Raw genomic sequence first — 11,156 nt, forward strand, 5'->3', positions numbered from 1 at the left:
CTGCCAGGAGAAGATGTGTCTCACTGTCATGAAAAGTTTTGTGTTATTTAAACATCTTAAATGCCATAATATGTAGGTCTTTGAAGTGTTTGAAGATCACCTATCTATTTTAAATACAACTCTGTATTACCTTGAAAACATACCTAACATAAGTATAAGTTTGATTGTTATGGATGACTATCAACTTGTATATTTTTATTATTTTAAATAGCTTTTAAGAACTAAAACTTTATATAACATTTTTAAATGTGTTGCATAGACACAATATTTTAAACAAGAACACAAATTTGCAGGTAGTATAACAAAATTAATCTTAAATTTGTATCAGTATATAAAATTCCATACCAATGTAATATATTGAGACTAGTTCAAAAGTAGACTTAAAAATCCATCCTTTTAACCAATCATTTTTAAACTATATCCCCCATTTTTCTCTTCAGAAAGAGATCCCTGAATCTAACGCTTTTGTTCAGTTTTTTTAATGAGCATGACCAATAACAATTTGTAATATACCCCCCTAAACAATGACAAACATCCATAACGCACCAAATGATAAAAAAAAATTCCACATCTTGGTAATGTGGGCATTGAGTTCTCTAGACTGCTTCCTATTGTCTGGGTGCACTGGCATCTTTAGAGGACCCTGAGAAAATTGGAATAACAAGTCCTCAGAGAGCTAGCTGTATCATTTGTTGCCCAGGCTCTGTGTAATGTGAAAGTGCACAGATTATCTGCAGGCTTGGCTGGAGTAGTCTGTGAGGCTGAACCATCTTAGCCAGAAGCCTTGAAGCTGTTCTGGATGTAGAACTCTAAGGAAACTGCAACCGAAGCATTCAGAGAGGTTGGATCACCTGGGCCACCAGTTTTCATTAGTGTCTGGTCCCCTTGCAATTAAGTTAAAGATGATTTTTTGTTCTACGTTTGAGCAGGTAAAAGGAAATCTTTCTTTTTTTTTTCTTTTTTTTTTGGGGGTTTTCAAGACAGGGTTTCTCTGTGTAGCTTTGCACGCCTGCTTTAGAGAACAGGCTGGCCTCGAACTCACAGAGATCCACCTGGCTCTGCCTCCCGAGTGCTGGGATTAAAGGCGTGCGCCACCACCGCCCGACTAATCTTTCAACCTTATAAGTCCATTTGACTGCATAACCGAACTGTATTATAAATCCCAATCAATGTAACATGGAAGGATCTCTTGTAATAATAATTCATAATGACTCTGTAGCTAAGTTTATCATGTCTCATATTGTCTCCAAACTTTTCCCATGCTGAGAGATCAGCTTACACATAATCTGCCCTGTAATCTTTCTTGGCTTCTTCCCTCAGGTCTGTAGCCAAGATACTCAGGAGGACTCCCCTGGTCAAATCTGATCTCTACTAAATTAGAAGGAATATACAACTTTTCATTTCCTTTAGAAACAAAAGCACAGCCTCTCCTCCAAGGCAACAAGTTTTCCATTGTGAACTACCATTCTGAAGCCAAAATATCCTGAAAATATATAAGCTGCTTTAATCAGCAGTTCTTCCCCCAATCCAATGTCTTTTTAGCAGCTGTTCTTCTCTGTTCATTAGAATTCAAAAAATTCAAAATTAACAAAGAATTATATAAGGTCCAAATTCCCAGTGTTATAATATCTTCCATCCTTACGTGGTATGTGTGCACACTAGTGTGTGTGTGTGTTTATGTGTGTGTGTGTGTGTGTGTGTGTGTGTGTGTGTGTGTGTGTGTTACTTTAATCTTTCTTTAAAGAATTTATTGTTTTTAAACTATTTTTTTCTATTGGCTGTGTATACTTCCATTTTCGGTCTGGACTTTTCTTTACTAGGCACTTGCAGGGTTCACTGACTATATGACTCAAACCCTAAACCTGCCACACAGTATAGCTCATGGTGCACAGGAGGCTCAAACCTGCAGGCACTGGCCAGGCGATGCCTGTACAACATGGCCTACCTGAGAGACTGCAGAACTCGGAAGCCACGTTTGGCTCCATTCTTATGTGTTTGGAACATTTTTTAAAAAGCTTTCTCTGGTTTTATGTGTAGAGTTGTAGGAAGTCTTTCTCTGTTCTGCCTGCTATCTCCCACATTAGGACAAAGAGACTTATAAATTATGAAACTTGGCTGATGGCTTAAGTTTGTTCCTAGTCAGCTCTTATAACTCAACTTAACCCCTATCTTATAATCTATGTTCTTTTAGGTGGCTAGGTTACTTTACTCTGTAGTGCCCATGAGGCTTCCTCTGAGTTCCCTGGCATCTGTGCTCTTCTTCCCAGTGTCTTCTGTGTCTGGAAATCTTGTCTAAGTATTGGCTGTTCTGCTTTTTATTAAACCAGTCACAGTGACACATCTTCATACAGTGTAAAGGAATATTACACAGCACCTTGTCCATTATCAAAACTGATGTTTTAAACATTCATTACTTTAAAATAAATTTGCCATAAATATGATATTCCTAATTCTTTGGAAGAATTTTGGACACAGACATCATGTCCTTCATTTTTCATGTGTTATTGAGAATCTTAAGCAGTCCAGAAATGTTAGCTTAATAAATAAAACATGTATGAGAAAATACGGGGATGACCTGGTGCCCAGCCTATTTAGCTCATGGTGCTTTTAAATAAGAGGCATGACACACCATGCCCCTGAAGTCAGAACACTGAATTCTGAAGTAGAAGGAGTAGTCCTTGGCAGGCCTACTGATGAGTTTTCATTCTCCATGTCTCCTTTAACATGCTTCTTCCACATAAAGCCCCTGGTAGTATGAGCTCACATTGTCCAAGGTAATGTGCTAACTAATCCCAGTGGACGCACATCCATCATACAAGCAGACACTGTTGCCGGAAACCATCTCTGGAGTAGTTTATCTTCACCCCCTTTAAGGACCCACAGACATTGCTATCCCACTAAAAACAACAAAAAGGGTAAAAGTTGGAAAGGAAAGTGAGAGAGAAGTAGTGAGAAGATAAGGAAAAAAGAGAATAATTCAGAACAGCAACAACAATAACAACATGTAACAAACACATAAAATGTAACAAGAGCTGTGTGGTTGCTTAAGTGATAATTGTCCCCCATAGTCTCAGGCATTTGAATGCTTGATCTTCAGTTGGCTCTGTGTTGAGATGTTTATGAGGTGCAGCCTTGTTAGAGGAAGTATATTAGTATAGGCTACTATATGAAGCTATGAATATGAAGCCTAGATTGAAGTGGAGAATGAAAGAAACTCAAAAAGCAAGCATGGAGACAAAGTTCCTGTTGTAATGGAGAAGCTATTGCTAATTGGTTGCTGCTGTGGGAGAGGGATAGTCAATTTGTTTAGGGTGTTTCCCTTGACTTGTACACCATTCTCCACCACGGGCCACAAAGCTAGGGATGTGGATGAGGAGAAGGAAAAGAAAGAAGAAGGAAAAGAAGAGGAGGAAGGGGCAGGAAGAGGAGGACAAGAGAGGAGAAGAAGGAGAAGGAGGAAGAAGGAAGAAAGAAGAAAGAAGGAGGAGGAGGAGAAGATGAAGAAGAAGAAGAAGAAGGAGAAGAAGAAGAAGAAGAAGAAGAAGAAGAAGAAGAAGAAGAAGAAGAAGAAGAAGAAGAAGAAAAGGAGGAGGAGGAGAAGAAGAAGAAATTGAAGTTGGGTAGTTAGAAAAAGGAATGTTGGATCTTGGGGAGAAGGGATGAATATGTTAAAACTATAAGTAATGAATTCTCAAAGCACTACTAATACAACAAATCTGTATCTCAGAATATTTTATAAACTAAAAGCTAACAGTCATACCCTTCTAAAATGCATGTAAAAATATTAACTTTATCTAAAAATTACCTGTCAATTTCTTTGCTAATTCTTCTTTTCATCCATAACAATTTTTTCAGGTATTTATTTTAATTCTTACTTCATTTATGTGGTCGTTTGAATTTAATTGCCCCTGTATGCTCACAGGGAGTGGCACTATTAGGAGGTCTGCCCTATGTACATGTGGTCTGGTTAGAGGAAGTGTGCCACTGTGGTAGTGGGGGAGGTGGTGGCTTTGAGGTCTCCTATACTCAAGCTATGTCCAGTTCGTTCACTTCATGTTGCCTGCAGGATCTTGATGTAGCTCCTGCCCTACTCACAGCTCCTTTTCCACCACCATGTCTTCCTGGACACTGCCATGTCCCACTGTGGTGATAATGGACTAAAACTCTGAAAGTGTAAGCCAGTCCCTATTAAATGATATCCTATATAAGAATTGCTGTGATCATAGTGCATCTTCACAGCAATAGAAATCTTAACTATAACATTTTGATACTGATTATTAAAACAGAATATTAATTTAGATTGCAGAAAATACTAGCAGTGATATGAATCATGGAAATCTTTTTTTATTACTGTTTTCGTTTTTAAAGATCTATTTGTTTTTTATGTTTATGGTGTTCTGCTTGTGTCTATTCCAGCAAGCCAGAAGAGGGCACCAGATCTCATTACAGATGGTTGTGAGCCACCATGTGGTTGCTGTGAATTGAACTCAGGACCTCTGGAAGCACAGTCAGTGCTCTTAATCTCTGAGCCATCTCCCCAGCCTGAATCAAGGAATTCTTAAGTCAGAAAAAAAAATCCATCAATTCATGTGTATCTTATTTATTTGTCAGTAAATGAAAGTATAATAGATGGTTGTCAAAAAGTTTGTTGCTTTGAAATGGTTAAAATTTGCAAACAGTTTTTTTTCTCTTGAGTTATATTTCATTAATGTTTGTAGCCCATTGTTGGCTTTGAGATCACTGTAGAACCTATAGACTCTTGAAGTTCTTTAATTAACCTTCTGATTCACCTTTGAATGACTTTATGATAATTATTGTATTTAAAGTTGTTTAATATGCATCTTTAACTGCTCAACATATTTGGACACATTTCCAATGGCTTTGTAATTTCTGTAAATACTGAAAACAGTCATCAGAACAGGTGTCCTTCTATCAATTGATTGAATATCATTTTAATAATTCAGCTTCATATAGAGAAATATTCTTATTTGTTATCATCTTCACATTCTTCAAAGAGCTGTACAGGGACTGAAAGTAAATTTTGAGACATGATTAAACATTGGAGACATGGCTGACCTTGTTTTGAAAACTGTAATTGTATTTATGAAGTCAGCCTGGGGTTTTATTAACTTCAAGGAAATTCAATTTAGTTAATTCAATAATATTAATAGATTTTCTACTTTGTACCAGCTACAATACTAGGTGTGAAAGTTAAAAGGTAAATACAGCATGGATCCTACTCTCAGATGTAAACAGTAGACCTCATAAATCAATACAGATAAAAATTAATAAAAAGAAGAAGAACTCTTACCAGAAATTGAAATAAAAATTTTGACTCTTATTATGCACATTGGATGACAAGGGTGATTTGCCAAGGAAAAGAATAAGAAAAATCTATTATGCTATGGAACGAACACACAGGAAGCAAGTGGACCAGGAATGATTTATATTTGCTGAAGTACAAACAATGATCTATTTCAGGCTATAGATCATAGGATCAGCATGATAAAAGTGATATTTGGAGAGCTTTTATAAATAGCTTTATGTACAGTTTGGAACACTTCTGTATAGTGTTTCTGAAAATGTGATCAGGACTCTTGTAATGTGGAGAAGAAAAGCAAAGCTAACGACCTCTGACTTCACTGAGGTGGAGACATTTTAACAAGGTCTTCATGTTATAGGATTTACTGGGCTACAATCTGGATACTAATAATGCAACACCTCATTTTGCTTAAAGCCATTTCTAAACTTGTCTGCCTTAAGGATGTTGTTTAAATTCCCAGGGCAGACTCTTACTTGAGGCACTGAGTTACATGCCTCTCCATACATCAATCACAGTGTGGAATGGGCTGCCTCATTTGCATATATCTGATCCCTCATTCTCATGGAGAGTAAAGAGATGTGATAACACTCCCTTTCAAATGGGCAAAGAGAGCTTTGTGATACGTTTCTCCTCTCCTATCTACCACACCCATCCCTACCGCAAACTATCACATTTCTTTTTTTTTTTTTTTTTTTTTTTTTGTTTTTTCGAGACAGGGTTTCTCTGTGTAGCTTTGCACCTTTCCTGGAACTCACTTGGCAGCCCAGGCTGGCCTCGAACTCACAGAGATCCGCCTGGCTCTGCCTCCTGCTGTGGGATGTTAATGTATGTCCTGTGGGAGCCCTTCTTGGGTTCCTTGTGGTGTTACCCAGCAGGTCTGCATAGAGGATGATTAGGACCATGGGCCTGAGTGCAGGTGTCTGAGATGGTCTGCACTTGGCTGTACTGGGGGATGGTCTGTATGCCAAGTTGCTCTGATTGGTCAATAAATAAAACCTGATTGGTCGTGGCTAGGCAGGAAGTATAGGCGGGACTAACAGAGAGGAGAAATAAAAGAACAGGAAGGCAGAGAGAGAAACTGCCAGCTGCCGCCATGACCAGCAGCATGTGAAGACGCCGGTAAGCCACCAGCCACGTGGCAAGGTATAGATGTATGGAAATGGATTAATTTAAGCTATAAGAACAGTTAGCAAGAAGCCTGCCACGGCCATACAGTTTGTAAGCAATATAAGTCTCTGTGTTTACTGGGTTGGGTCTGAGCAGCTGTGGGACTGGCGGGTGACAAAGATTTGTCCTGACTGTGGGCAAGGCAGGAAAACTCGAGCTACAGCCTCCCGAGTGCTGGGATTAAAGACGTGTGCCACCACTGCCCGGCAAACTATCACATTTCTGATAGAAAAATAATTCTTATTCTGGGAGTTGAGGAGATGGATCACAACATAAAAACACTTGCTGCTCTTCTAGGGGAACCAAATTCTGCTCCCAGGAACCATGTTTGGTATCACACTACTGCCTTTAACTCCATCTCTAGTGGATCCAATGTGTCTTCTAACCTCATAGACACAGCATGCACACAGACACACATGAACATAAATTTTAAAAAGGATTTGACTCTAATTTGCCAAAGTCATTTGACAAGAAATATTTGCATTGTGAGATATCATTTATAGGAACATGCCAACATAATTTATATTGGATTAATAACTATTATTACATAATTATATAAGATATTATCTATAGTTCTAAGTTCCCTGTAGTTGTGTAACTTTATAACCATTTAGTAGTTGAGGAAGAATATACTATTCAAGGGCATATGAAAATGTTAGAAAATTTTTAGCACTTAACCTAAAATATTATTTTTTCTACACACTAAAATGTACTCATAATATAGCTATATTTATTTTAAAAGACCTATAGCTCCACTCAATTTCAAAACAATGATCTAGGTTAATTTATATCAATCTAATTTTCATACTGGAATTCTCTGTGGAGTTACAATAATAGTTTAGTTCTGGTTTTCACTGGTGTCAATTTAGAAATGTTTATCTAAATTGGTGAAGTGTGAACATAAGGTCCTCAGAAATTTGATAGTGTGATCAAATTTGGAACCATATTTCACAACTAGGTGTATGAAAAAATAGAAGTAGGGTATAGGAATCTCCCCTAATGTCACACAGAGGGTTTATAGAACAACAGATTAATAAAAATTAAGGAAAGTCATAAAGTTGATCTCGTGTAGCTCCAGTACATAGTCACTATAATGAACATTACCACTGTTCCCTCACATGGTGCTACAATAGAAATATTAGTACTCTCTCAGTTCATATGCTGAAACCCATCCCACATCTGTGAATATTACTACTGCTAACAAAAAGGAAGAAGAAAGTGAGGCCTTGCTCCTCGATCCTATTAGAACACAAAGAAGGTGCCATTTATGAAGGAGAATCTGGGATTTCCAAACCAAAAACTATGAACAATATGTTCATTTTGTACACTAAGGTGTCTTGATGTAACTGGTTTTATTTTATTTTATTTTATTTTATTTTATTTTATTTTATTTTATTTTATTTTATTTTATTTTACAATACCATTCAGTTCTACATATCAGCTACGGATTCCCTTGTTCTCCCCCCTCCTGCCCCCTTCCCCTTTCCCCCAGCCCACCCCCCATTCCCATCTCCTCCAGGGCAAAGCCTCCCCCAGGACTGAGATCAACCTTGTCAACTGGTAGACTCAGTGCAATGGTTATTTTATTAAACAAATTTGAACTGAGTACGAAAAATATTAGCTCCACAATTTACAGACTTCTAAAAAAATTTTATCTAAAGGGAAAAGTGAAATAAATCTCAAAAGGAAATTAAAAAATGAAAGAAAAACTTTTCTTTTATCATTACCATCATTTTGCTCAAGTGTGGCAAGAAAATTTTGCAAATTTTATTTTTTATTTGCTTATTTATTGAAGTTGGTTGTGGCATTAAGGGGACAATTTCTGGGAGTTAGCGCTTTCATCCCACAATGTAGGATCTGACTATCAGATTTAAATCATCAGGTTTGTTAGTTTTGATGGCAAGCTTAATTGCTCTCTGAGCCATCTCTCCCGAGCCAGTGAGGAAATTTTAAAGCCAGAAAAGAAGAGCATCCTTTTATGAGTTGTGTTCTCTGGTCTCATTTTCCCAATCATGTCCCAAAATGGATAGCTCGAACCTGTCTTCTACTGTATATCCTTTGTTGCTATTTAACTGGCCTCTATCATATATTTCTTAGTGCCTTTAAGGAAGTCAGTCATGAAAAAAAAATCATGAAGTCTGAAAGGCATTTGTAGTTCATTCCCACTGACATTCAAAAGTAGAAGAATATAGACAAATAGAGTAGTGGAAAGTCTATTTGCAAGGAATTTATAAATGAAATAAAGTCACTCTTGATGATTAGTTCACATTATCAGTCATAGGCAGAATAATGTATGAAACTCCTTGAATGAATGCCTAAAACCCATTTAAATGGTCACTAAAGAAAAAAGAATTTAGTTATAGGTAAAAATGAGACAATTGTATTCCTAGAAGTGTGTCGTACATTGCTAGCATAAAAATTCAGAATATGATCCTTAAAATGCATGGTGCTATATGGCATACTCAAGTATATTCATAGTCTTATATAAATTCTTATAATAAAGTACAATAAATGTTAAAAGTTAAGTATTTTTTCTTTTATCTGCACACTATTTCCACAAAGAATATGTTTAACCCTTTCTAAGGCATTATAGCCTATTCTTTAAATTCTTAGTTGAAAGTTTCTCTTTCTGAGTCTGATGAACATTAAAACTTGTTTTTTAATCCTTTAAACATGAAAGAAGCAATATAATTCACTTCATTCTCTTCTTCCAAAGAATGCTCAAATTACCAACGTGAAAAGCCTATTCTTCTCTAACTGAATTTATTCTGCTGACCCTAAAAGTGTTCATTGTGCAATATTTGAGTATCATAAGATAAATATATGTAGACAGTGGTTGTTTTCACCCTCTGATCAGGAATTTGTTGTCTCCTTCATTTGCAGCTACTGCCAGCTCTTTACAAAGCAGTACAAGCATACACTCTACAATCCAATGCAATGATAAATGAATGCCAAGTCCTTCAGAGATGATAGATTCTTTTCTTATGACTGGTAAATATGGATTAAGAACACTAATATGGAAGAAGATCCAGGTCTTCTACAAAATATTAGAAAGAACTTCAGATAACATGAAAGCATTTATGATTTCTTGAATGATAGGTGGTTCTGTGGTGTAAAGAAAGGGTGGAAATGATGTTAAGTGTCACTAATCTATATCATTCTCTGTCACCATTCCCTCTTATTTACTTCTATTTATATGCACAAACACACACATTTACACTTCTGCGAGGATTTGTGCTTTTTTATTTAGTCAGTTCATTGATAATTTCATACACATCAACAAAGCATTCATAAAACTCACTTTCCCACCTTCTCTTACTCCCTCTCATGCTGAGCAAATCTTCCTACTCTACCTCTTCCCAAATTAATGACCTTTGCTTCTGTTTTGTGACTCATTTATTTTAACCAGGGTCATGTGTGTAACCACTGGATTAGAACTAACAATGGGGATCTGGTGAGATAAGGGCTAGGTAAGTAACTGAAGTGAGTGGCTTCACTTTCCATGACTTTCAAAGCATAACTCAGAGATGAGAAGGAAGGCTAGCTAGGCATCTTCTAAATTCATGCCTCTCTGTTGATGAACACATTCTTATACATATCTTGTACCTATAGTTGTTAAAAATTCCTGATTACAATGGCTCTTTATCCCCCAGAAAACGTCATTCTCTCTATTTTCTTTTTCTCTCTATTTTCTGTCTCTTACGTTTATTTTGTCCCCTCTTCAACACTATGCCCTGAGCCTTGAAAGGGGTAATATCGTATTTATTGATGAGCACTTAAACCATCACTTACCTTTTGTATCCTGAAAGTCTCTTCTCCTATCATAGTTCAATGTAATAAAGGCTTCTCCTGTTAAGGCTGAAAATGATAACTGTCTATGGGTGTACATGTATGTATTTAGCAAGTGATTCTATCTTTTGAAAGTTAAGTTAAACAAGATAATCCTTAAAGGGTTAACAAGTAAAAAATAGTTAAACAAGTTCATCTTTAGTGCTTATGAGGTACTCCCAGTGGGCATTTTAGTGGGATTGCAGTACCAGGGATGGATTCCTTGCAGTACCAGGGATGGATTCCTTCCTGTGGTGTGGGGCTTCAATTCAATCACTGGAGTATTTAGCTATCCCCACCCCTCCCAAACAGTCCTGCCAACAGTGAACAAGACTTGCTTTGGAAATTGGATCTTTGTTCAATATGAGTAAGACACGGGCTGTTTCCCATACCCTAGCACTGTGAAAGCTAGTTGCTGTAGAAAATGTTTTCTACATAGTTTCAGATTAATTTTTTTATAATAGGCACCCAAGATGTGTGGTGTCTTTAGCAGCAGGGTTTCATCATTTAGTTATTTATGGACAATAAAGAGAAATGGCCAGAGCTTATGGAACTCATGACAAGAAGGGGAACTAACATGTCACTTTCCTAAGGAAGAGCAGAAAATCAGGTCCAGCAAACATTGTGCCCACAGTTTGTGTGAATATTTTTCCATTTGTTCAGATAGAGATGTGCTATAAAATGTTTTACAAAATTCAATATATCTGGTAGAGGAAGAGTCTAGGAAAACCTTGTGAATAGAAACAAGAATTTTGTCCTTTGTGTCCACATTACATAAAAGAAAGGCGATTTCATTGACATGGAGCCATAAACACAGAAGCATATTGAGAAGTTTAAA

This window comes from Peromyscus maniculatus, chromosome 10 (genome assembly GCF_049852395.1).
Source record: "Peromyscus maniculatus bairdii isolate BWxNUB_F1_BW_parent chromosome 10, HU_Pman_BW_mat_3.1, whole genome shotgun sequence".
Taxonomy (NCBI): Eukaryota; Metazoa; Chordata; class Mammalia; order Rodentia; family Cricetidae; genus Peromyscus; species Peromyscus maniculatus.